At 42.8% G+C, this 26,183-nt stretch overlaps 1 pseudogene; it reads right to left on the bottom strand.

Annotated features, from left to right (window-relative positions):
• Nucleotides 1-2,512: 2,512 nt before the first annotated feature.
• Nucleotides 2,513-26,183, bottom strand: part of LOC142312490 (uncharacterized) — a 47,099-nt pseudogene continuing 23,428 nt past the window's right edge.

Genomic DNA, 26,183 nt, shown 5'->3' with positions numbered 1-26,183 from the left:
TCTTATCGGGAGACAACACTGAAGTGATGAGACTTTGATACAATGTAAAGTGTACAGCTTGTATAACAGTGTAAATTTGGTGTGCCCGAGTGGTCATGTTAGTCATCCAGTTAGAGTTAGAGGCCTTTAGAGACTGCAGAGCTGGGACATCTAATCTGTACAAGACACGGACGTGTCAGGTGTTGTAGTATTGAGTTAAACCTTATTTTACTTTATTTTCCCACATGTCCACTATTGTGTCTGTTGGGAATAAGAATGAAATAACCAAAAATACTTAATTCAGCCATTTCTTAGACTCAGGTATATAGTTTAGTAGATGTAAACTAACACACATATTTATGCATGCTTTTGTTTCTTACTAACATATATATTTTTTTATATATATATATATATATATAGATATATAGCACATGTAACTTGAAGATGGCTGCCACATCCTGTCTGCACCCAAGATGATGAACAAAGGAGAATTCCTACAGTTTGGACTGACCAATCCAGCAGAGACTATGCAAATTCCTATACGTTCTGAGCCCCGACCTGCGATACTTGATTGGGCTATACTTTTGTCTACACCCTTTACTTCCTGGTCCTATAAAGGCTTTGTCTAAGAATAAAGTTCAGTTGGTTAGCGTCTGTCATGGAGAAGGTTCATAACTGATACAGTGTCTGTTATTTACTTCTCGAAGTGCACTCATGACATTATAATTTGGAACAGCAGTCAGATCCCGAGAGACCGCTTTAGTCTCATCATCCTCAACATGTCCATAACACGCACCAAGGAAAACTTTAAGAAGGCAACTTGCTTTTACAGGACAATATACCTGCTCACTTGGTCTATCATTTCTGGCGCGACAAACACAGTAGTGGAGGTGGCTCGCATGGTTTGTAATAGTGAGATCACAGATGTCCATGCAAGCACCATGCGTTGCACTTTTCTGAAGTCTGGAACAGTGACCGGAAAAAGGTGAAGAAGCCTCGGCTTCAATGTAGTCATAAAAAGCTTTGGCTCGAATGTGTAAAAAAGTACTAAAAGTGAACAGTAGAAGATTAGAAACGGGCGATTTGGAGCGATGAGACAAAAGTTAATAGACTATGCTCTGATGGGTGCAAATTGGTCTGGAATAAACAAAGGAAAAATTTGCTAACTGATCGAGAAAATGAAGGAACTGTCAAGTTCGGTGGTGAAAGCCTGATGATATGGGGTTGTTTCAAAGCCTAAGGCGTTGCATACTTCACCAGGATTGATGGTGGTCTCAATGCTGAGCTATATGTGAGTATCCTACAAGACAAGTTACTTCTTACACTCAAGTACTATGGGTATGAAGAACAACAACCTTAAGCATATGTCGAGATCGGTGAAGAAATGGTTCAATGACAATGAAGTAGAGGTGATGGATTGGCCCTCAGAGTCCCCACCCATAAATCAATCGAAGACTTGTGGGAAGTGTTGAAGAAAAAGCTGTATACATACCCAAGTGAGTCAACCAGTATGCATCAAGATTGGGAACGTGTAGAAAAGACTGCCTAATTTACCATCTGTATGTGAACAATTTTTATACTCTTTTTGAATAAAGCATCTACTAATTTTTTATTTTTTTTTTGCATCTACCACTGGCTCATTGGAAATTCTTGGACACTTTCAATCGTATGTTCTGGTACATGACAATTGGAACATAGGATTTCAGATCTGAGTTATTGGACGTTATAGCACAATGATGCGTCAGGCCATGTTTCCTGTATTTATACTTTGTTGGATCAGTGTTTGTTTAATCTCTCATTTCCATAGTGTATACCACCACAACAACATTCAATTAGGAGATTTACATGTTTCACTTATCATGTTAGATTTTGTTTTATATTAAATATTTATCCTGTATAGTAGGGTCTAAATTCGGAGGTATTGTTATGGATCAATAAGCATGGATGTCCCGCAATTCGAGATCTCTTTTATGGTACTATAAGTGGATCCATAAGTGGATCTTTTATGACATTGGTTTACTTTATTTGGTGCCATATATTTGTTGGGAACCTAACGAAATATAAGTTCTCTCAGAATATGCCCTTTTAGGAAAGATTTTGTTTGAATATGTTCCAATTTCCTTCTATAGAATTTTACAAATATGTGGTGATGAGATTCAGTATAAATAGATTATAGTTTTTTTTATGGTTTTGTGATTTGACAGATGCTTAGAGCCCCCCCAAAAAACAAACAGTTTGTGACTACTGATCGGTGAATAGTAACTATTCGTGTTCGGATTTTGTGCTATTCCAGTATTCATCCCAAAAGAAAGATGCTCGGGATTCCCCATTGATTTGCATTAGGTTCACAATACCAGAATAGTATTTTGGGATTCGTTACAAATAATCCGAACATGAATAGTTACTATTCGCCCATCACTACTTGTGACCTTAATTTGTATGCAGATTATTTCCAATAAAGTACCATCACAATTTCAATTAATCTTTCAGAGTCGTAATAACTTTATTAACCCCCTATCCACCCCTACCTGCCACTTGCCTCCAAAAAATCCACACAGTTCCAGTAATCAAATAATAAAAATATTGTGGATCTTTGATTGCAGCAGAAGAAAATAAATGTAATAAACACAGTAGGTTTATTGTAGGTGTATTAAACAAAAAATTTCCGGCTCTTTGATGTTTATGAAGTTATGTCGGTAAAACATTTCTAACATACAGAACATAATTATGTCTTATCCTTTGTGTGAGTCTTTTGATGAACAATAAGACTTGATCTCCATTTAAAACATTTTTCACATTTTGGACATGAAAATGGCATCTCTCTTTTGTGACATCTTTGATGTCTGACGAGATCTGCTTTAGCCCTATAACATTTCGCACATTCCAAACATGAATATGGTTTCTCCCCTGTGTGACTTCTCTGATGTATGACAAAAGCTGATTTATGGCTAAAACATTTGCCACATTCTAAACATGAAAATGGTTTTTCTCCTGTATGAATTCTCTGATGTATAGTAAGAGTTGATTTCTGCTTAAAACATTTTCCGCAATCTAAACATGAATATGGCTTCTCCCCTGTGTGCGTTTTTTGATGCTTAACAAGATTTGATTTCCAATTAAAACATTTTCCACATTCAGAGCATAAAAATGGCTTCTCTACTGTGTGATTTCTTTGATGCTTAATGACATCTACTTTAGTCCTATAACATTTGCCACATTCTGGACATGAAAATGGCTTTTCTCCTGTGTGAATTCTTTGATGTGTAACAAGATTAGATTTGTCATTAAAACATTTCCCACACACTGGGCATAAAAATGGTTTCTCCCCCGTGTGAATTCTCTGATGTGTATCAAGATCTGATTTCCACTTAAAAAATGCCTCACATTCTGAACATGCAAATGAAGGTTGCTTTTTCCTTGTGTGAATTCGATGATGTCTAATAAGATCTGATTTCTGGATAAAACATTTATCGCATTCTGAACATGAAAATGGCTTGTCTCCTGTGTGAATTCTCTGATGTATAGCAAGAGTTGGCTTCCATGTAAAGCACTTCCCACATTCTGAACATGAATATGGCTTTTCTCCTGTGTGAATTTTTTGATGCTCCCCGAGATTTGACTTTCGATTAAAACATTTCCCACATTCTGAACATAAATATGGCTTCTCTCCTGTGTGAATTCTCTGATGTGTAACGAGATCTGAATTATGATTAAAACTTTTCCCACATTCTGAGCATAAAAATGGCTTCAAGCTTGTGTAAGATCTTTGTTTTTGAGCACCCTGTCTGTTAGTCTTATTTTGCTTAACAGCCAGTGATGAATCAGAAGAAAGGACCTGTTGATCCGAAGATATATCCATGTCTTTGTTGTGAAGGGCTGGGGGTATATCTGGGATAATGACGTGTTCTTCATATGTATCTAGTGTAATTCCACAATCTTCAGCTTTAAATTCTAAGGACTTCAGAGAGCTCTCTGGGTTTCTAATAAAGACATCTATTAAGAAGTAAACAGATTGATTTTGTATTAATACAATAAGGGCCTTTAATTTCACAAACGCATTCTAAATATTTTCAGTTTTTGACTAAACACTATCCATGGCGGCCTTACATAATATCACCTAAGTAGAAGAATATTTTAGGAAACCATAAATGTACAAGTATATAAATATGTAAGTATAAAAATAAAATAAAAGGACACAGGTTCAAATAATGTGGCACAGAATCATTAGTCAGCAAGTGAGTATAATCTGTGGCTTCTCTGCATTCAATGGCTAGTACTCACCCAAGTGGTTATCAATAGCAATATCCTCTTTCCATAGCTCATCACTTCTAACGTATGTTCCTGTACTGTTAATATGGGTCAGATCTTCCCCCTGAAACAAAAAGTCACAGACAGATGGAGAAGTCACATCTACGATCAGCTCTAATCCTGCCATCTCCACCGCTCTCATTACACAAGAATAACACATATAATACTGGAGGAAAAAACAAGACTGAGCACAAGATCTTCACAGCCGTCTACACATCATAGGGAGATTTCATGGCACCTTCTCTCCATCTACCTGATGATCCTGAGGAACATCGGGATCTTCTTGTTTACAGTCCTGTGGGAAAAGAGGACGGGGACATCTCTCTGGTGTTGTCCTCTTACTGGATAGAGCTGGAGGAGACACATACAGGGACTGAATTCATTCCTTACATACAGATAATTATAGGCCGTGTGTATTTAGTCCTGTCTATTACCTGGTGATGTGAGGGGCTGGGGAGCCTCCATCATGGCGTCCTTGTACAGATCTTTGTGTCCTTCTAAATACTCCCACTCCTCCATGGAGAAATAGACGGTGACGTCCTGACACCTTATAGGAACCTGACACATACAATGATACCGTCACCCCCGATCCCTTCATAGCGTTACTGTATAATGTCCCAGTATTCCCAGCAGTGTCACCTCTCCAGTCAGCAGCTCAATCATCTTGTAGGTGAGTTCTAGGATCTTCTGGTCATTGATGTCCTCATGTATCGGGGGGTGAGGTGGAGGCCCCGTGATTGGGCTCAGGGGTCTTCCCCATGCCTCAGACACAGGGGCCTGACAGCGCTCACTAGAGGTCTTCTTCACTACTGTGTAATCCTGGTTATGGAGAGACACAGTAATAAATCTCACTACAGACATTTCCAGAGTCCTCACCTCTCCAGTTCTGTCCATCTGTTATTCCCATAGATAAGAATTATGTACTATGACGTCATCAGAACCTCTCACCTCTCCAGTAATCCGGAAGAGGATCTCTAGGGTGAGGTGTAATATCCTCTCCGCCATCTTGTCCCTGTCCCTATCCATCCTGGAAGGGATATCGTAAATTTTGGAGAAGATATGAACTAAAATGTTTGCATTTACTAGGAACCTAAATGAAAAGAAGATAATAAAATTATACAAAATAAGTTAAAAAAAAATACTGAAGCGTTCATGCTTGTATAATTTTTTTAAGCCTTTGTCCTATCAGTTGTGATCATAAAAGATTCAGACCATGGAGATAATTAATAATATGAGGAACTTGAGGTACAAACATCATTAATGTAGTGATTTTTTTTCTAAATAGGCTTTTAAAACTGCTCTGAGGAAACTAAAAAAAGTAACACGTCACTTCAATTTGGATTCCTCATTCCTACACCAAACTTAACATTAAAATAAAAAAAAAAAACAACTGAAAGAAACGCATGAAAAGAAAGAAAGAAAAGCTTAAAATAAGAGTCAGAATTGGAGAAAATCTTGTTGAAAAATTGGTTCTATTTCTGAGCTTTCTTGGCAAACATATCCAATAGAAAAAAATACTTGTTTGTGGTGTGTTTTTCACTTGTTTTTCCATTTGTCTATTTCATATATAGTTGGGGAAAAAGTTATTGAACACATCAGAAAATTTCTAACCTAATATACTTCTAAAGTTGTTATTGACATGAATTTCTCACTAGATATCGGTAACAACCCATCCAATACACACAAGCAAAGAAATCAAACCACAGATGTCCATAAATTAAGTTATGTGTAATAATGAGAAATGAGACAAGAGAATGCATGAAGAAAGAGAGGTGCAAAAAGCCATGGAAAGTCATGACACCAGCTGAAATCTGTAAATAGGAAGCAATTGTGCCAGTTAGTGAAAAATAATAGCTGATTCAACTGATGGCTTATAAAAAGGTGCCTCATTAACAAGGTGCCACACAAGAAACATCTCATGATGGGTAAAACCAGTGAGCTGTCTCAAGACCTTTGCAATCTTGATGTTGTAAAACATACTGATGGCATTGGTAACAGAAGAATTTTTAAACTACTGAAGGTTCCAATGAGTGCTGTTGGGGGCCATAATCCAGAAGTACAAGGAACATGATTTCACAATAAAACGGCTACAAGCAGGTGCTCCTGCAAGAATTCAGACACAGGAGTGAAAATAATTATCAGAAGAGTTGTCCAAGAGCCAAGAACCCTCTGTGGAGAGCTACAGAAAGACCTTGGTTCAGCAGATACAATTTTTTGACCGAAAACAGTAAGTAATGCACTCCCCCTGCATGGCCTGTATGCACTCTCCCCACGAAAGATTCTATTACTAAACAAAAAGCAGCTTCAAGAGTATTTAAAGTTTGCTCAACAACATTTAGACAAGCCTATGAAATATTTGGAGAATTTAATCTAGTCAGCTTGGATCAAAATTGAACGCTTTGAACACTATAATGCACATCATGTTTGGAGGCCAAAAGGCTAAATACCAACAACAGTGAAGTGTGGAGGTGGGAACATCATGGTATGGGGCTGTTTTTCAGCAGACGGCACTGGCAAATATATTTAAGTGTTCAATACTTATTTCACCCACTGTATTATTTTTGTTTTCATTGTGATTGGTGTGTAAATCTTTCAGCTGATTCATCAATTGCTACTTTTTGTACAATAGTAGTCTCCACAAGTCATTTTTGAAGAACAAGTGACTTTTTGTATTTAAAATATGGTTCAAACAGGTAAAAAACAAAAAAGAGCATTTTTTTATTTTGTGCAAAATGTATATACCATTTGTACAATATTTAAAAAAGTAGGCAAAATAGTATCAATGAATACCACAAGGCAAAAAAAAGTGGCATAAAATAATCCAGTGTTTGATTTTTGTATAAATATATAGGTTGGTATTACTATATTATGGCCAAGAGCAAAATGCTGTCATGTTAATTGTACTATGCCGTGAACAGAGTAAAGGTTGAGCTCCGAACAACAAAGGAGGAATCTATGTTGGACCCTACATTGGCTTGTGAAAGTATTCTCCCCCTTGGCATTTTTCGTATTTTGCTAACTCACAACCTGGGATTTCACAGTTTTTTTTGAGGATTTGCATCAGTTCATGTACAAAACATACCGACAACTGTGAACATTTGGTTTTATTTTTATATTGAAGCAAACAACTAGGACAAAGTAACTGAAAACTTCAGTGTGCATAACTATTCACCCCCTAAAGTCAGTACATTGTAGTGCCTCCTTTTTCTGCAATTACAGCATCAACTCACTTTGGAGAAGTCTCTATGAGCTTTCCAAATCTTGCCACCTGGAGTTTTGCCCATTCCTCAAAGAAAAACTCCAGCTCCAGTTCCTTCAAGTTAGATGATTTCCTCTGGTGAACAGCAATCTTCAAGTCTGACCACAGATTCTCAATTGGATCTGGTCTGTGACTCAGCCGCTCCAATACATTTAGATGTTTCCCTTTAAAACACTCGACTATTGCTTTAGCAGTAGATTTGGGTCATTGTCTTGTTGGGAGGTGAAACCTCCGTCCCAGTTTCAAATCATTGACAGACTGAAACAGGTTTTGCTCAAGAATATCCCTGTATTCCGCACCATCCATCTTTCCCTCGACTCGGACCATTTTCTCATGTCCCTTCTGACGAAAAACATCCCCACAGCATGAGGCTGCAATCATCATGTTTCACTGTGGGGATGGTGTTATTGTGTTGGTTTGGCACCAGACATAGCTTTTATCTTGGAGACCACAAGCTTCAATTTTGATCTCGTCTGACCACAATACCTTCCTCCATACATTTGGGGAGTCTCCCACATGTCTTTTGGTAAACTCAAAATTAACTTTACAATGTTTATGTTGAAGTAAAGGCTTTTTTTCTGGCCACTCTAGTATAAAGGCCAGCTCTCTGGAGTGTATGGCTTATTGTGGCCATATGGATAGTGCATCTAGTCTCTGCTTGGGAACTCTGCAGCTCCTTGAGGTTTACCTTTGGTCTCTGTGCTGCCTCTCTAATTAATGGCCTCTTTGCCTGGCTGACAGTTTTGTTGGGCGGCCCTCTCTTGGCAGGTTTGTTGTGGTACCATGTTCATTCCATTTGATGATTATTTGATGGGGCTCTAGTGGATCATTAGGGATTGGGATATTTTTTTAGAACCCAACCCAGACTTGTATTTTTCATCACTTTGTCTATGACTTGTAAGGAGATCATCTTGGTCTTCAAGGTCTTGTTTGGAGATCTCCTTGGCCTTCATGGTGTTGTCTGGAGATCTCCTTGGTCTTCATGAGAGTGTTTGGATATCGCCTTGGTCTTCATTGGAGTGTTTGGAGATCTCCTTGGTCTTTATGGTGTTGTTTGGAGATCTCCTTGCTCTTTATAGTGTTGTTTGGAGATCTCCTTGGTCTTCCTGGGATTGTTTGGAGAGCTCCCTGGTCTTCATGGGATTGTTTGGAGATCTCCTTGGTCTACAGGGTGTTGTTTGGAGATCTCCTTGGTCTACATGGTACTTTTTGGAGATCTATTTGTCCTTCATGGTGTTGTTTGGAGATCTCCTTGGTCTTCATGGGATTGTTTGGAGATCCCCTTGGCCTTCATGATGTTGTTTGGAGATCTCCTTGGTCTTCATGGTTTTGTTTGGAGATCTCCTTGTCCTTCACGGTGTTGTTTGGAGATCTCCTTGGCCTTCATGGGTTTTTTATGGTTAGTGGGGCCTCTAGCCTAATGGTGCTACAGCCTCTGTGGCCTTACAGAAGAGGAGTGTATATACTAGCAGACCATGGAACACTTAGATTGCACACAGGTGAACTTGCTCTCACTAAGCATGTGATTGTGAAGGTAATTGCTTTCACCAGAATTTTTTAGGGCTTCATAGTAAAGAGGGTGAATACATACAGTGCCTACAAGAAGTATTCAACCCCCTGCAGATTTAGCAGGTTTGATAAGATGCAAATAAGTTAGAGCCTGCAAACTTCAAACAAGAGCAGGATTTATTAACAGATGCATAAATCTTACAAACCAACAAGTTATGTTGCTCAGTTAAATTTTAATAAATTTTCAACATAAAAGTGTGGGTCAATTATTATTATTCAACCCCTAGGTTTAATATTTTGTGGAATAACCCTTGTTTGCAATTACAGCTAATAATCGTCTTTTATAAGACCTGATCAGGCTGGCACAGGTCTCTTGAGTTATCTTGACCCACTCCTCCATGCAGATCTTCTCCAAGTTATCTAGGTTCTTTGGGTGTCTCATGTGGACTTTAATCTTGAGCTCCTTCCACAAGTTTCCAATTGGGTTAAGGTCAGGAGACTGACTAGGCCACTGCAACACCTTGATTTTTTCCCTCTTGAACCAGGCCTTGGTTTTCTTGGCTGTGTGCTTTGGGTCGTTGTCTTGTTGGAAGATGAAATGACGACCCATCTTAAGATCCTTGATGGAGGAGCGGAGGTTCTTGGCCAAAATCTCCAGGTAGGCCGTGCTATCCATCTTCCCATGGATGCGGACCAGATGGCCAGGCCCCTTGGCTGAGAAACAGCCCCACAGCATGATGCTGCCACCACCATGCTTGACTGTAGGGATGGTATTCTTGGGGTCGTATGCAGTGCCATCCAGTCTCCAAACGTCACGTGTGTGGTTGGCACCAAAGATCTCGATCTTGGTCTCATCAGACCAGAGAACCTTGAACCAGTCTGTCTCAGAGTCCTCCAAGTGATCATGAGCAAACTGTAGACGAGCCTTGACATGACGCTTTGAAAGTAAAGGTACCTTACGGGCTCGTCTGGAACGGAGACCATTGCGGTGGAGTACGTTACTTATGGTATTGACTGAACTAATGTCCCCACTGCCATGAGATCTTCCCGGACCTCCTTCCTTGTTGTCCTTGGGTTAGCCTTGACTCTTCGGACAAGCCTGGCCTCGGCACGGGTGGAAACTTTCAAAGGCTGTCCAGGCCGTGGAAGGCTAACAGTAGCTCCATAAGCCTTCCACTTCCGGATGATGCTCCCAACAGTGGAGACAGGTAGGCCCAACTCCTTGGAAAGGGTTTTGTACCCCTTGCCAGCCTTGTGACCCTCCACGATCTTGTCTCTGATGGCCTTGGAATGCTCCTTTGTCTTTCCCATGTTGACCAAGTATGAGTGCTGTTCACAAGTTTGTGGAGGGTCTTAATTAGTCAGAAAAGGCTGTAAAAAGAGATAATTAATCCAAACATGTGAAGCTCATTGTTCTTTGTGCCTGAAATACTTCTTAATACTTTAGGGGAACCAAACAGAATTCTGGTGGTTTGAGGGGTTGAATAATAAATGACCCTCTGAATAAACTTTTCACAATTTAAAAAAAAAAAAAAAAAAAAGAAATAACATTCTTTTTTGCTGCATTTCACACTTCCAGGCTGATCTACAGTCCAAATGTCACAATGCCAAGTTATTCCGAATGTGTAAACCTGCCAAATCTGCAGGGGGTTGAATACTACTTGTAGGCACTGTATACACATGGCAATTTTTAGTTATTTGATACCATAAATTTAACTTTATCCTATATTTTTCTGACTTCACTTCACCACCTTACTATTTAGTGCTGATGCATCACACAAATTGGATTACAAAAATATTCAAACACAGGTAACAAATAGGTAAAAAGACAGGGGGGGATACTTTTGCAAGCCACTGTATGTCTCCATAACGAGGACTAGAGGAAAATTGGCCTAAATGCACCACTCGTAGTGTGAAGTTACACAAACATTATATTAATTGGAATATTCACATTTCCAATTCTGGGACAACTTGTCGACCAAACTCATTTATTCCCGTGAACGGGTTCGTGAAGAAAATGGACGACATCTGTGTGCTGTGTATTATATATGGATCAGTTGCGAGGAGACGCTTAGGAACTCTCGTTATATTTTTGTCTAAGTGTAATGTATGTGGAAAACAAATTTAAAAATATATATATTTATGGATATGCATGTGTGAATAACGACAGATAGGAATGGAGACTCTGCACCTACCTCCACCTGCAGAGCCGCACACCAGATATATGGCTGCTCTGTGCAAACAGGACCTGTGATGATGTCACAGTCATGTGATCAGGGGAGGAGTATATATAACAGTACGGAACCTGTTATTTCAGCAGATCGGATGTGACCAGAGTCCCTGTCGGAAACATTCATGGGACGGAAAGGACATTACTTATTACAGGAGACAGAACTACACCTCCCAGCAGCTCCTGGGAGTGAGGCAGGAAGTGGAAGGAGCTAGTAATTTGAGGGAAAATGGAAAAGCTGAATAGTTGTCTGTCCTGTCAGGAAGATTATGGGAGAATTCACTATAGTCATCTGAGAGTACGCCATTTTAGCTGAGGTAGCCTGAGAGAGAGCGTTGATCTTATTATTAGAGACCGACTATAAGAAAGTATCCTTCATCATATCTGAGGTAGAAAGAGAGCGCTCTCCATTATATCTGAGGTAACCTGAGAGAAGAAAGAGAGTGTTCTCCATTATATCTGAGGTAAACAGAGAGAGAGAAAGAGAGCGTTCTCCATTATATCTGAGGTAAACAGAGAGAGAGAAAGAGAGCGTTCTCCATTATATCTGAGGTAAACGGAGAGAGAGAAAGAGAGTGTTCTCCATTATATCTGAGGTAAACGGAGAGAGAGAAAGAGAGCGTTCTCCATTATATCTGAGGTAAACTGTGGGAGGGAGAAAGAGAGCGTTCTCCATTATATCTGAGGTAAACTGTGGGAGGGAGAAAGAGAGCGTTCTCCATTATATCTGAGGTAAACTGTGGGAGGGAGAAAGAGAGCGTTCTCCATTATATCTGAGGTAACCTGAGAGAAGAAAGAGAGTGTTCTCCATTATATCTGAGGTAAACGGAGAGAGAGAAAGAGAGTGTTCTCCATTATATCTGAGGTAACCTGAGAGGGAGAAAGGGAGCGTTCTCCATTATATCTGAGGTAAACGGAGAGAGAGAAAGAGAGCGTTCTCCATTATATCTGAGGTAAACTGTGGGAGGGAGAAAGAGAGCGTTCTCCATTATATCTGAGGTAAACTGTGGGAGGGAGAAAGAGAGCGTTCTCCATTATATCTGAGGTAAACAGAGAGGGAGAAAGGGCGCGTTCTCCATTATATCTGAGGTAAACTGTGGGAGAGAGAAAGAGAGTGTTCTCCATTATATCTGAGGTAAACTGTGGGAGGGAGAAAGAGAGCGTTCTCCATTATATCTGAGGTAAACAGAGAGGGAGAAAGGGAGCGTTCTCCATTATATCTGAAGTAAACTGTGGGAGGGAGAAAGAGAGTGTTCTCCATTATATCTGAGGTAAACTGTGGGAGGGAGAAAGAGAGCGTTCTCCATTATATCTGAGGTAAACTGTGGGAGGGAGAAAGAAAGCGCTCTCCATTATATCTGAGGTAAACAGAGAGGGAGAAAGGGAGCGTTCTCCATTATATCTGAGGTAACCTGAGAGGAGAAAGAGAGTGTTCTCCATTATATCTGAGGTAAACAGAGAGAGGAAGAAATAGAGCGTTCTCCATTATATCTGAGGTAAACAAAGAGAGGAAGAAATAGAGCGTTCTCCATTATATCTGAGGTAAACAGAGAGAGGTAGAAAGAGAGCGTTCTCAATTATATCTGAGGTAAACTAAGAGAAAGAAAGAGCGTTCTCCATTATATCTGAGGTAAACAGAGAGGGGGAAAGAGAGCGTTCTCCATTATATCTGAGGTAAACAGAGAGGGAGAAAGAGAGCGTTCTCCATTATATCTGAGGTAAACAGAGAGGAAGGAAGAGAGCGTTCTCCATTATATCTGAGGTAAACAGAGAGGGAGAAAGAGAGAGTTCTCCATGGTAGCATAAAGCCCACATTCATGTACATTCACAACAATAAATAAATACGCATGACTACAGAATAGATTGGCAAATGGCCGTGTTGTTTTATTAATGGTTACGTTAAAATACATAACTTTAGAATAAATAAGATAGTTTTCCTTCAAATAAATAAATATACCAAATACCAAAAATTACTCCAAAATCCACATATACATATCATACCAAAAATCCACCCAATAAGAATTGGGTGATTTTTTTTCCCAACCGGCCTGAGCATCAAAGATGAGCAGGCCCCCCAAAACAACACAGCCACTGCTCAATTGCATTCTGAATTCCCACATTATAAATATCCAGACCCACGTCCGACAAATGTATCCCATCTCTCCTATACAAACCTTGAATATAACCCTCTAAATCTATATGTCTATAGGAAAAACCACCCATTTGCTGGAAACACCTGCTCATTGACCGATTAACCCTTTTTCGAATTTTTTCCATAAAAACTAACTTTTTACTGCTCCAAATAAGTCGAGGAACAATTTCTGAAAAAATCAACGAAGAACCCGGAAAAAGTGAATGTATTAGAGAAAAATCCCTCTTCAATTGGCGCAACAATTCTAACGTTTTTATTCTACCAAGATCATTACCCCCTATGTGAAAAACCAATAAATCAGGATTCGGATAACGACCTATGAATTTTTTTACACTAGAAACCAAACTTTCAATTCTTAAACCTCTAATACCGAACCAAAAAACATTTACAGAGTCCAGATTAAATGAAAGATTCTCAGAATAGTTTCTACTTGAAGCTCTCATCTGGGCCCAATGGATGAACGAATGCCCGAACAGCCAGATGACTAAAGGGCCTAAGATAGTTGAAGAAAGAATACATGTATTACAATAGGTTAGGACGAATATACAATCTGTACCTATTGGAAGTCCATCTTCCAATGCTGCGAATCTTTTTTACCCCCAACCCCGCAGCCGCAGCCTCAGTTGCAGCCCCAATTCTAAATGAATGGGACAAATAAGCCTTACCATCCAATTTCAGCTTCACCAAACATTTCTTTAAGACTGCAGAGAACTGGAACCGGGAAACTGACGAACCATCTTTATGTAAAAATAAAACCCCTGAAATGTCCGGGCGAATGGAAATCCAATTAGATAAATTTTTGACTGGACAAACAGAACAACCCGGTATGGCTTTCAACTTTAAAGACACACCTTTTCCGAGTTGATCTGTTTTTGATTTTTTAATAAAAAGAAAAACAAACGATCCTTTTATGACTATATCCTCCCGTAATAAACTAGATGTGCTATTTTTGTTACTAGAAACCACTTCACCCACTCTTAGTGCTGCAAAAAAGGAAACAATAAAAATAGCCCTAAACAAGATAAGCTCAAAACCATCAAAACATACCTCAGTAAGAATTCCCCATAATCTTCTTAACAAATCAAATGAAATAGGCCGCCTCTTATCCGGCGAAAACGATAGCTTCCTCAAACCCTTTAAACACTGACACACTGCAAAATTCTTTAACAAAGATTCCCTTCCATTCAACTTAAAAAAGAAAGAAACACCCGATAAGATTTTATGGATAGAAGCATATCCATACCCCTCCGAAACATATGAATTAATAAAATTCAACAGCGGCTGCACCTCACCAGAAAAAGTCTCAAAACCCTTGTCACTACAAAATAGCACCCACTTCAACCAAGCAGCAGAATAAGATTTCCATGTAGATTCTGCTACAGAATTTTTTATATAAAATGGAATTAACTCCAAATTGCCCCCCATAGCTGGGACGGACAAAGCGTTGCCTGTAAATCTGCCCCTGGCAGACATACCCGAAATTCCTCCAATCTCTGAAATGACAGATGATCAACAGCAAGGTTATAATTTGACAAAGCAAAAGACGCCTTAAGAAAAATGTTATACTTAAGACAAAGGAAAACCAGTTTCCTTAACAAAGTACACAACATTGGACACTTCGAAGAAAAGCAATTTATTGTAAAAACCAAACCCTGACTATCAGAAAGCAACAAAATACGCCTGTTGGCTAGCAATTCACCCCATAAAAAGACCGCTACAAGAACCAAAAATAGGTCCAGCACCACTTTCCTGCCTAATATCCCTTTCTCCCTCCATTCTACAGGCCAGCTCCCACCACACCAGTGAGAACGAAAAACAATACCATAACCAAAACCACTCACTACACTAAAGAACAAGTCTAACTCCCCAGATGAAACAAAATCACTCTGAACACAACAAAACCCATTAAAAGAATCCAAAAAATCAAACCAAACGCGCAAGTCCGCCTTCACTTCTTTAGAAACTCTGATATGTGCATTCGCCGTCGTCACCCCTTTTGTGGCATCATATAGCCTCCTAGAAAAAACCCTACCCATTGGCATGATCTTCAAGGCGAAATTCAGACTACCTAACAGAGATTGAAACTCTCGTAAAGTAGCCTTCTCCCTACCCAACAAGACCACAATCAATCCCTTTAATTTGACAATTTTTTCCTGTGGAAGGCTCAACTCCATTTTTTCCGAATCTATGACAATGCCCAAAAACTCTAACCTGGTACAAGCAAAAACCGTTTTGTCCTCCGCCAACGGTACCCCGAAAAAAATCCATAATTCAAATGAAATTAAACAACAATTTTGCACAACTCCCTGACAGCCGATCCCCAACAAACAAAAAATCGTCCAGGTAGTGCAAAATCCCTCCCTCTCCAACTGAATCCCGAAATGTAAGAAAGTGGAAAAGATTGAAAATAAAAACAAGAAAGTGAAAATCCCATAGGTAAGCATTTGTCAAAATAAAAACCAAAATCAAAATAAAAACCCAAAGAATTAAAACCAGAAGGACAAATGGGAAGTAACCGGAAGGCAGATTTTATGTCAGCTTTAGCCAGCAAAGCACCATTACCGAACCTCCTTAACAAATCCACGGCTAAATCAAATGATGCATAGCTGACTGAAGCTGCACTAGAATCAATTTCATCATTCAAAGAACCACCCTTGGGTTAGGATAAATGATGAATTACCCTGAATGAATTTGGTTCCTTCTTAGGGACAATTCCCAATGGTGAAATTCTAAAATTAACAAAAGGGGGGGGACTGAAATGGGCCTGCTACCCTACCTAACCCTTTTTCTTTATCAATGTGCAACCTAACAGCGTCCAGCTGCACATTTATAGATTTAAGATTCCTAGTGACAGTACAACCTACACCTGAAAAGGAAGGAACATAAAAACCATCCTTAAAACCATTACAAATGATTTCCGCTTTCCGTCGGTCTGGGAAGCGTCCTAGCCATGGAAGCATTCTTTCCAGGTTCACCGGCGTCGGGGCCCTTGAAAAAATGCTCCCTGCCTCAAGACGCCGATAAACCGGGCTGACCATGCTTTCTGAAGCACTTAAACAAGGGGTGCACCCCGCCACAAAATGAACACTCGTGTCGAAAACGGCAATTGTTCTGCCATTTGCACGAGGACTCATTAAAAGCAAAGCACGCCCCACGCTTAACAGTTTGATTTGCTGGCTGTCTAGAAAAAGTGCTCCTCTGTGGCAGCATTAAATTCAGCCAAAGGCCTACATCTTTAATACCCCACTTTAAAGAGGAATGCACCGACAGTTTTTGTCTAAAAGATTCATCATAATTAAGCCAGGCGAGCCCACCAAAATTATGATATGCTTCCAATATACTGTCTTGGTGTTGAAATAACCCACTACACATATGAGGGAAGTTTTCCCCAAGGACCGCAGCATAAATACCAAAGGCTTGAAGCCAGGAATGAAAGGATCTAAAAAATGTTCTCCTCTCACTCTCTGCTTCCTGTTTAGCACCAGCCTTCTCGACTTTATGCTGCGACTCCCTTGCAACAGGGAGAAGGGTAAACACATCCACATATTCTAACTTCCATATTTTTTCCTTAACGAACGCACTGAGATGAAATCCCAAAGGTGAGACCTCACACACCAGTGCCTCCTTTAAGTGTGGCTCAGCCCCACCAAGGGTCCCATCCCGAGACATCCCAGGCACAGGACCCCCAGGTAGCCGTCCACTATGCGCAAAAAACTCAGACATTGTCTGCAAGACAACGTCTTTAACTATGTCCCTATCACAATTAAACAAGTCAAAATTCTCACCAGCACGATCCGACCGTCTTCCCACGATATCTTCTCCAAACGACTGTCTGGCAGGTTCCCTTTCCTCTTCGTATCCTTCAGAAGCGCTCCAGGCCAGCAACTCCACCGCATCCCCAGCTGAGGTCTTTTGCAAGGGGAGCGGTAAAGCACACTGACCCGGCGGCGCCTCCGCCGCCATCGCAGAAGAGATCGCAGCCGCCGCTGCCAATGACGCTGTCGCAGCGCCGCCTGATGACACCGGCGGCCGAGGATGCTGGGAGTCGCGTGCTGATTCACCGGCTTGATCACGCCGGCCCCGTCTCCGCTCTCGCGATGCTGCAGACCGACCGCCCACAGCGACTCCGCCCTCTCGCGACACTTCAGCTGGTTTCTTACTCTGGACCCGGCTTTCACGCGATGCTGACGCCTTCCTTAATCTCCCATCCGACCTGGACGCCGCCGGCGGTAAGTCAGCTTCATCCCTTCTCCTCTTCTTCCTCAGTATCAGCCGATTCTCGCTGACGTCCTCCGCCTGAAACACTTCATCCGCCGCCGTCGCCTCCGCTGCCGCCACCGCCGCTGGAACCGCCTCCGGCGCCGACACCCCGGACATCAGGCAAGACCGCAGCCACTCTTCTCCGCCTTCTTCGCCGGCCCTCCGGAGCAGCTGTTGGAGCAGGGAGTCCATCTGATTCTTCTTGCTTCACAGGTGACTCTGACACAGCTGACCAAAATACTCCCGCTCAAAACCACCACTAACCAATCAAAATGTTCAAATTTGGGCGCGCAACAGGCTGAACAAAACCAGTTCCAGCCTGTTCGCGTTACCAGCTGTAAACACAAAATTAACCCTTTAGGGTCCGCTAAAATTAATAACCAGCCACCTACTACAATTTTAACAAACCTGAGCAACATAAAGCATTAAAAACTACCATAGGGGGCTCATGCCACCATGTAATCTCCAGGTTTATATACCCTGGCGATTTCCCATTATATCTGAGGTAATCTGAGAGAGGGAGAAAGAGAGCGTTCTCCATTATATCTGAGGTAAACAGAGAGGGGGAAAGAGAGTGTTCTCCATTATATCTGAGGTAACCTGAGAGAGGGATAAAGAGAGCGTTCTCTATTATATCTGATGTAAAATAAGAGAAAGAGAGCGTTCTCCATTATATCTGAGGTAAACAGAGAGAGGGAGAAAGAGAGCGTTCTCCATTATATCTGAGGTAAACAGAGAGGAAGGAAGAGAGCGTTCTCCATTATATCTGAGGTAAACTGAGAGGGAGAAAGAGAGCGTTCTCCATTATATCTGAGGTAAAAAGAGGGAGGAGAGCGTCTTGAATTTAGTGAGATTCTTATTTTATCTGAGGTAAATGGAGAGCGAAGAAGAGCATCCTGCATTTTGGCTGAGGTAAACTTATAGAGGGCAGCCTCCATTTTATCAAAAGAAAACAGAATCATCCATCTTGTCTGACGTAGAACCAGAATGAGAATCATCTGTGATGTCCCTGGACTATCAGGTCGTCACAGTGTATTACACAACCTGCCCTCCCGTGCAGTATCCACCTCCTTTTTGGTTATGGGTCCCCAACTATATAGTGTTGCCTACATCAACTAATCAAAGCCCTAGGTACACTCTGCACCGCACCCACCAAACACACCAGTGGACAGCTTGAGTGGAATAGAGTCGCCCACTTGGGGGGTTGGACAGGGGAGGTCAGGAGATGATAGTTGAGCTTGAGAAGTGATAGAGAGAGGAGGTCAGGAGCAGGGCTCCTAGGAAGCTTTCTAGGTGGCAGATGGCGGTCTGGGCCTAGAGGAACTAGACCCCCGGTCGCAGGGGATCGTGGCAAAGGGCACAGAACTGTTGAGGAGGACAGCCGGTGGCCTTGCACCATCACCGGGCTGGGACCAGGGCACGACTGGACCCTTGGTCAGGGAGTAGCTTCAGGCTACCTGACAATTTACCCGACGAGAACGGAGCCTTCAAGATCCGCTCTTCACCCTCTCCAAAATCAGGGTACTAGCGCAACGAGGAGGATAGGACTTTCCACTGAAAACGGTCCAGAAAATCCCAAGCGTGAACCCTGAGAGCAAGCTCCCACACTTAGCCATTGTGGGGAGCGGGACCCGGCAAGTTCCATACTACCGGGACCAACAGAGAAGTAAACTTAGTGCCAGGAGATCACAGATCACCAGGCAGCACCATTGGGGACGGGATCCGAACTAGCTCCCCTCAGCGGCAGCGGTATCCAGAAGTTTGGTTTATCCAGTTGTTGGTGTCAGCTTAATGGACCGAGTGAGTACGCAAGTGACCCCTCTACATCCGACACTTCCCCACCATCACTGAGCCCCGGGGTATCCCCCCTACCCGTGGAGGGTCACAACACCTGGCTGCCCTCTTCCATCATCCCCGGGTACTCCCAACTGCAGCGGGGGTACTCCAATTACCACATACCACTGGTGGCATCACAAACTCTAATACATCTCCCTGTAAATACCCCCTTCATTTGAGTGACTGCACGACCCCCGGGTCCGGAGACCCCTCGAGCCACCGCGGATCCAAGCAGCTCGACTGCTGGCACGGGTGCGGCACACCTCAATTTTTCAGAGGCAAACACTGCATCTTCCATTTTATCTGAAGAAAAAAGCGCATTCTCACACTGCATAACATTGGTCTGCATGGCTGTTGTCCCAGAAGGAAGCCTCTTCAAAAGATGAACAAGAAAACCCGTAAACAGTTCGCTGAAGACTAACTGACTAAGGATATGGATTGCTGGAACCGTACTATGGTCTGATGAGACCAAGATAACATATTTGGTTTCGATGGTGTCAAGCGTGTGCAGCGGCTCCAGGTGAGCAGCAAGAAGACAAATGTGTCTTGCCTACAGTTAAGCATGGTTGTGGGAGTGTCATGGTTTGGTGTTGCATGAGTGCTGGTGGCTGTGTGGAGCTACAGATCATTGAGGGAACCATGAATTCTATCATGTCCTGTGACATACTAAAGCAGAGCATGATCCCCTCCCTTCATATTCCAACATAACAACCCCAAACACGTCCAAGATCACCACAGCCTCGCTAAAGAAACTGAGAGTAAATGTTCTGGACTGGCCAAGCATCTCCAAACTTAAACCGTATGTGTGGGGCCTCCTGAAATGGAAGATGTAGGAGCACATGATCTCTAACATCAACCAGCTCCATGATGTCGTCATGGAGGATGGAAGAGGATCCAGCGGCTCCTTTTGAAGTTCTAATCACCTCCAGTTCCAAGAGTGTTAGCACAGATCTGGAAATATATTGGTGGCCACACAAACTATTAACACTTTGGGCATATTTGATGATTTTCACTTAAGGGTGTACTCACTTTAGTTGACAGTGGTTTTGACTTTAATGGCTGTATATTGAGTTATTTAAAGGTCACCAAATGTACACTGTTATACAAGCTGCACACTGACTAATGTATATTGTATCAAAGTGTCAGATCTTCAGTGCTGTCTCATGAAAAGATATAAAATATTTACGAAAATATGCGGGGGGAGGGGTATTCACATTTTTGGTATATGTCGTATGACACGGACATGATTTATGATGCACTCACATGATTGCTGAAACACTCCTGTGATAAAACAAACAGTGAAAATGTGTTACCTCACAAAATAGCAGCTGTGCACGCAGGGGATGGTTGGCAAACTTTAGCCTTGGGGGCAATCATAAAGCAATGGCCATCGAGTTGCGGCAGCTCATCTGTAGCCTGCTTATGTCTGACCACAGCATTAAAGCAGCAGAGGTAACAGGCTTTAAAAATAACGGTAGTTGGTACATAGATATGGGAACAGAACAGAGCATGGTGCTTACATAGATACAGGAACAGAACCAAGCTTACTACATAGACAATATATTTCCCAGAGGGGCATTGCAGCTATAAGTCCCCTTACTGGCAGCCAGACTGGCTTGCAAAGTCTCCTTAAGGAGAATAGTGTTCCCCCGTGGTCCCCACATAGCTTCTCATGAGCCGGATCAGACACCCCATGCTTTGCACTGACGAGGGGCAAGCACGCTGAAACACCGTGTCTGCAAATTGGGATTCTGATCTGGCATAAATCCTAAGTCATATGCAAAGGATTGGTAAAAATCCACTTTTGACTTTTAGGATCGCTACCTCCAATAGGTGGCGCTGCGCTAGAGTTTGTCTCCTTTCCTGGAGAGACAATTTACATAGACATGAGAAATACATATATATATATATATATATATATATATATATATACATATACACGCATAAAAGCACATACACATTTTACACATACACAAAAATACATATAAACAGACATAAATATACATTGACATATTCACAAACACACATGGATTCATACAATCATATGTGGCAGTGCAGGGTGCGCTACATGGCGTCACTTTACTGAATTTAAAAGAACCAGGACTGTGAACAGAAAAAGGAACCATTGTCCCACAATCAAAAAGAGGTTGAGTAATGAAGCCTATTGAAGTAAATAAAAAGTCAGTTTTTTTGAATAATAGGCACAATATAAAAAAATGTCTATAATTTATTAATATGCACATGATTTAAATGACTTACAGTGACCACTGATAGAAAAGTAAATCAAGTTCTAAGTTGTAAAGATGTGATGTAGCCACTAGAGGGCGCCCATACAGAAGGAACAATTAACCCCTTCACGACCGGCCGATTTTTCGCTTTCCGTTTTTTTTTTTCGCCATTCTTTTTTTTGCTCGGAGGTTGCTGGAAGGACCGCGGACGGGTGGTGGCCCGGCGGTCTGGAGCAGTATACGAAGAACAGTCAGCACCAGGGCAGGGGCCTCTCGGACCCCGGCAAGGCTAGGAGTCGCCATAATTTGCCAAATCCGTCAGTGAAGGGGACGTCTGTCTCCAAACAACCAAGTCCCGATTGAAGGCAACAGTCCAACCGTGGTAGGGAGACACCGCCAGGGCACCAGTTTCTCAGGGTCAGCGCCTGCGGGCAAAGTAGGGCTCCTCCGGCCCATATCCAAGCCGGGGAGCGGGTTACCGGTGGGAACCCATCGCAACCATCATCAACTTAGGTGCAGGAAAAGGGACCGTCGCCGTCACCTACTGGGGAAAGCAAGTGCAGCCGTCCGTGGGAACCGTCTTTCCAGCCGTGTGTTTTACCGAGAACTGTGTCATCGTCTCAGGCTGAGTGAGTACCACAGTGCCGCAAGGCACAGCGCTGCCCCCGCGTCCCTGCGCCCACCAAGCCCTGCATCTCCCACCTCATCACTGGCCCCCGGGATCACCAACCCCTACCCACGGAGGGGCAACACAACAACTTGCTGCTCCATACCATCATTCCCGGGATCCCCATACAGAGCAGCGGTGGTGTCAACAAATCACCACAACCGTGGGTGGCGTCACGGACAATAGACTATACCCCAAAACTCAATCCCCTTTCACTCACGGGCGAAGAGCGCCGCTCGAGAACCCCCGGGATCCGGCCCACCGCTCGAGCCACCACTGAGCAGCAGCAGCCGGACCCGAGCAGAGGGGTGAGCGCAGTGCTGACACCCTCCTCCCCGCCCGCGACAATTATATCTGAGGTAAACTGTGGGAGGGAGAAAGAGAGCGCTCTCCATTATATCTGAGGTAAACTGTGGGAGGGAGAAAGAGAGCGCTCTCCATTATATCTGAGGCAAACTGTGGGAGGGAGAAAGAAAGCGTTCTCCATTATATCTGAGGTAAACAGAGAGGGAGAAAGGGAGCGTTCTCCATTATATCTGAGGTAAACTGAGAGAGAAAGAAAGAGCGTTCTCCATTATATCTGAGGTAAACAGAGAGAAAGAGAGCGTTCTCCATTATATCTGAGGTAAACAGAGAGGAAGGAAGAGAGCGTTCTCCATTATATCTGAGGTAAACAGAGAGGAAGAAAGAGCGTTCTCCATTATATCTGAGGTAAACTGTGGGAGTGAGAACGAAAGCGTTCTCCATTATATCTGAGGTAAACAGAGAGGAAGGAAGAGAGCGTTCTCCATTATATCTGAGGTAAACAGAGAGAGGAAGAAAGAGAGCGTTCTCCATTATATCTGAGGTAAACTGAGAGGAAGAAATAGCAATCTCCATTATATCTGAGGTAACCTGAGAGGGAGAAAGAGAGCATTCTCCATTATATCTGAGGTAAACAGAGAGGGAGAAAGAGAGCGTTCTCCATTATATCTGATGTAAACTGTGGGAGTGAGAATGAAAGCGTTCTCCATTATATCTGAGGTAAACAGAGAGAGAGAAAGAGAGTGTTCTCCATTATATCTGAGGTAAACAGAGAGGAAGAAAGAGTGTTCTCCATTATATCTGAGGTAAACAGAGAGGGGGAAAGAGAGTGTTCTCCATTATATCTGAGGTAACCTGAGAGGGAGAAAGAGAGCATTCTCCATTATATCTGAGGTAAACAGAGAGGGAGAAAGAGAGCGTTCTCCATTATATCTGAGGTAACCTGAGAGGGAGAAAGAGAGCGTTCTCCATTATATCTGAGGTAACCTGAGAGGGAGAAAGAGAGCGTTCTCCATTATATCTGAGGTAACCTGAGAGGGAGAAAGAGAGCGTTCTCCATTATATCTGAGGTAAAATAGGGAGAAGGAGAGCGTCTTGAATTTAGTGAGATTCTTATTTTATCTGAGGTAAATGGAGAACGAAGGGGAGCATCCTGCATTTTGTCTGAGGTAAACTTATAGAGGGCAGCCTCCATTTTATCAAAAGAAAACAGAATCATCCATCTTATCTGACGTAGAACCAGAATGAGAATCATCTGTGATGTCCCTGGACTATCAGGTCGTCACAGTGTATTACACAACCTGCCCTCCCGTGCAGTATCCACCTCCTTTTTGGTTATGGGTCCCCAACTATATAGTGTTGCCTACATCAACTAATCAAAGCCCTAGGTACACTCTGCACCACACCCACCAAACACACCAGTGGACAGCTTGAGTGGAATAGAGTCGCCCACTTGGGGGGTTGGACAGGGGAGGTCAGGAGAGGATAGTTGAGCTTGAGAAGTGAAAGATAGAGGAGGTCAGGAGCAGGGCTCCTAGGAAGCTTTCTAGGTGGCAGATGGCGGTCTGGGCCTAGAGGAACTAGACCCCCGGTCGCAGGGGATTGTGGCAAAGGGCACAGAACTGTTGAGGAGGACAGCCGGCGGCCTTGCACCATCCCCGGGCTGGGACCAGGGCACGACGGGGTCCGTGGACCCTTGGTCAGGGAGTAGCTTCAGGCAACCTGACAATTTACCCGACGAGAACGGAGCCTTCAAGATCCGCTCTCCACCCTCTCTAAAATCAGGGTACTAGCGCAACGAGGGGATAGGACTTTCCACTGAAAACGGTCCAGAAAATCCCAAGCGTGAACCCTGAGAGCAAGCTCCCACACTTAGCCATTGTGGGGAGCGGGACCCGGCAAGTTCCATACTACTAGGACCAACAGAGATGTAAACTTAGTGCAGGAGATCACAGATCACCAGGCAGCACCATTGGGGACGGGACCCGAACTAGCTCCCCTCAGCGATATCCAGAAGTTTGGTTTATCCAGTTGTTGGTGTCAGCTTAATGGACCGAGTGAGTACGCAAGTGACCCCTCTACATCCGACACTTCCCCACCATCACTGAGCCCCGGGGTATCCCCACTACCCGAGGAGGGTCACAACACCTGGCTGCCCTCTTCCATCATCCCCGGGTACTCCCAACTGCAGCGGGGGTACTCCAATTACCTCATACCACTGGTGGCGTCACAAACTCTAATACATCTCCCTGTAAATACCCCCTTCATTTGAGTGACTGCACGACCCCCGGGTCCGGAGACCCCCTTGAGCCACTGCGGATCCAAGCAGCTCGACTGCTGGCACGGGTGCGGCACACCTCAATTTTTCAGAGGCAAACACTGCATCCTCCATTTTATCTGAAAAAAACAGGGCATCTTCCATTTTATCTGAAGAAAAAAGCGCATTCTCACACTGCATAACATTGGTCTGCTTGGCTGTTGTCCCAGAAGGAAGCCTCTTCAAAAGATGAACAAGAAAACCCGTAAACAGTTCGCTGAAGACAAACTGACTAAGGATATGGATTGCTGGAACCGTACTATGGTCTGATGAGACCAAGATAACATATTTGGTTTCGATGGTGTCAAGCGTGTGCAGCGGCTCCAGGTGAGCAGCAAGAAGACAAATGTGTCTTGCCTACAGTTAAGCATGGTTGTGGGAGTGTCATGGTTTGGTGTTGCATGAGTGCTGGTGGCTGTGTGGAGCTACAGATCATTGAGGGAACCATGAATTCTATCATGTCCTGTGACATACTAAAGCAGAGCATGATCCCCTCCCTTCATATTCCAACATAACAACCCCAAACACGTCCAAGATCACCACAGCCTCGCTAAAGAAACTGAGAGTAAATGTTCTGGACTGGCCAAGCATCTCCAAACTTAAACCGTATGTGTGGGGCCTCCTGAAATGGAAGATGTAGGAGCACATGATCTCTAACATCAACCAGCTCCATGATGTCGTCATGGAGGATGGAAGAGGATCCAGCGGCTCCTTTTGAAGTTCTAATCACCTCCAGTTCCAAGAGTGTTAGCACAGATCTGGAAATATATTGGTGGCCACACAAACTATTAACACTTTGGGCATATTTGATGATTTTCACTTAAGGGTGTACTCACTTTAGTTGACAGTGGTTTTGACTTTAATGGCTGTATATTGAGTTATTTAAAGGTCACCAAATGTACACTGTTATACAAGCTGCACACTGACTAATGTATATTGTATCAAAGTGTCAGATCTTCAGTGCTGTCTCATGAAAAGATATAAAATATTTACGAAAATATGCGGGGGCAGGGGTATTCACATTTTTGGTATATGTCGTATGACACGGACATGATTTATGATGCACTCACATGATTGCTGAAACACTCCTGTGATAAAACAAACAGTGAAAATGTGTTACCTCACAAAATAGCAG

Source organism: Anomaloglossus baeobatrachus, chromosome 5 (assembly GCF_048569485.1).
Source record: "Anomaloglossus baeobatrachus isolate aAnoBae1 chromosome 5, aAnoBae1.hap1, whole genome shotgun sequence".
Taxonomy (NCBI): domain Eukaryota; kingdom Metazoa; phylum Chordata; class Amphibia; order Anura; family Aromobatidae; genus Anomaloglossus; species Anomaloglossus baeobatrachus.
This window is presented reverse-complemented; position numbering and strand designations above follow the sequence as displayed.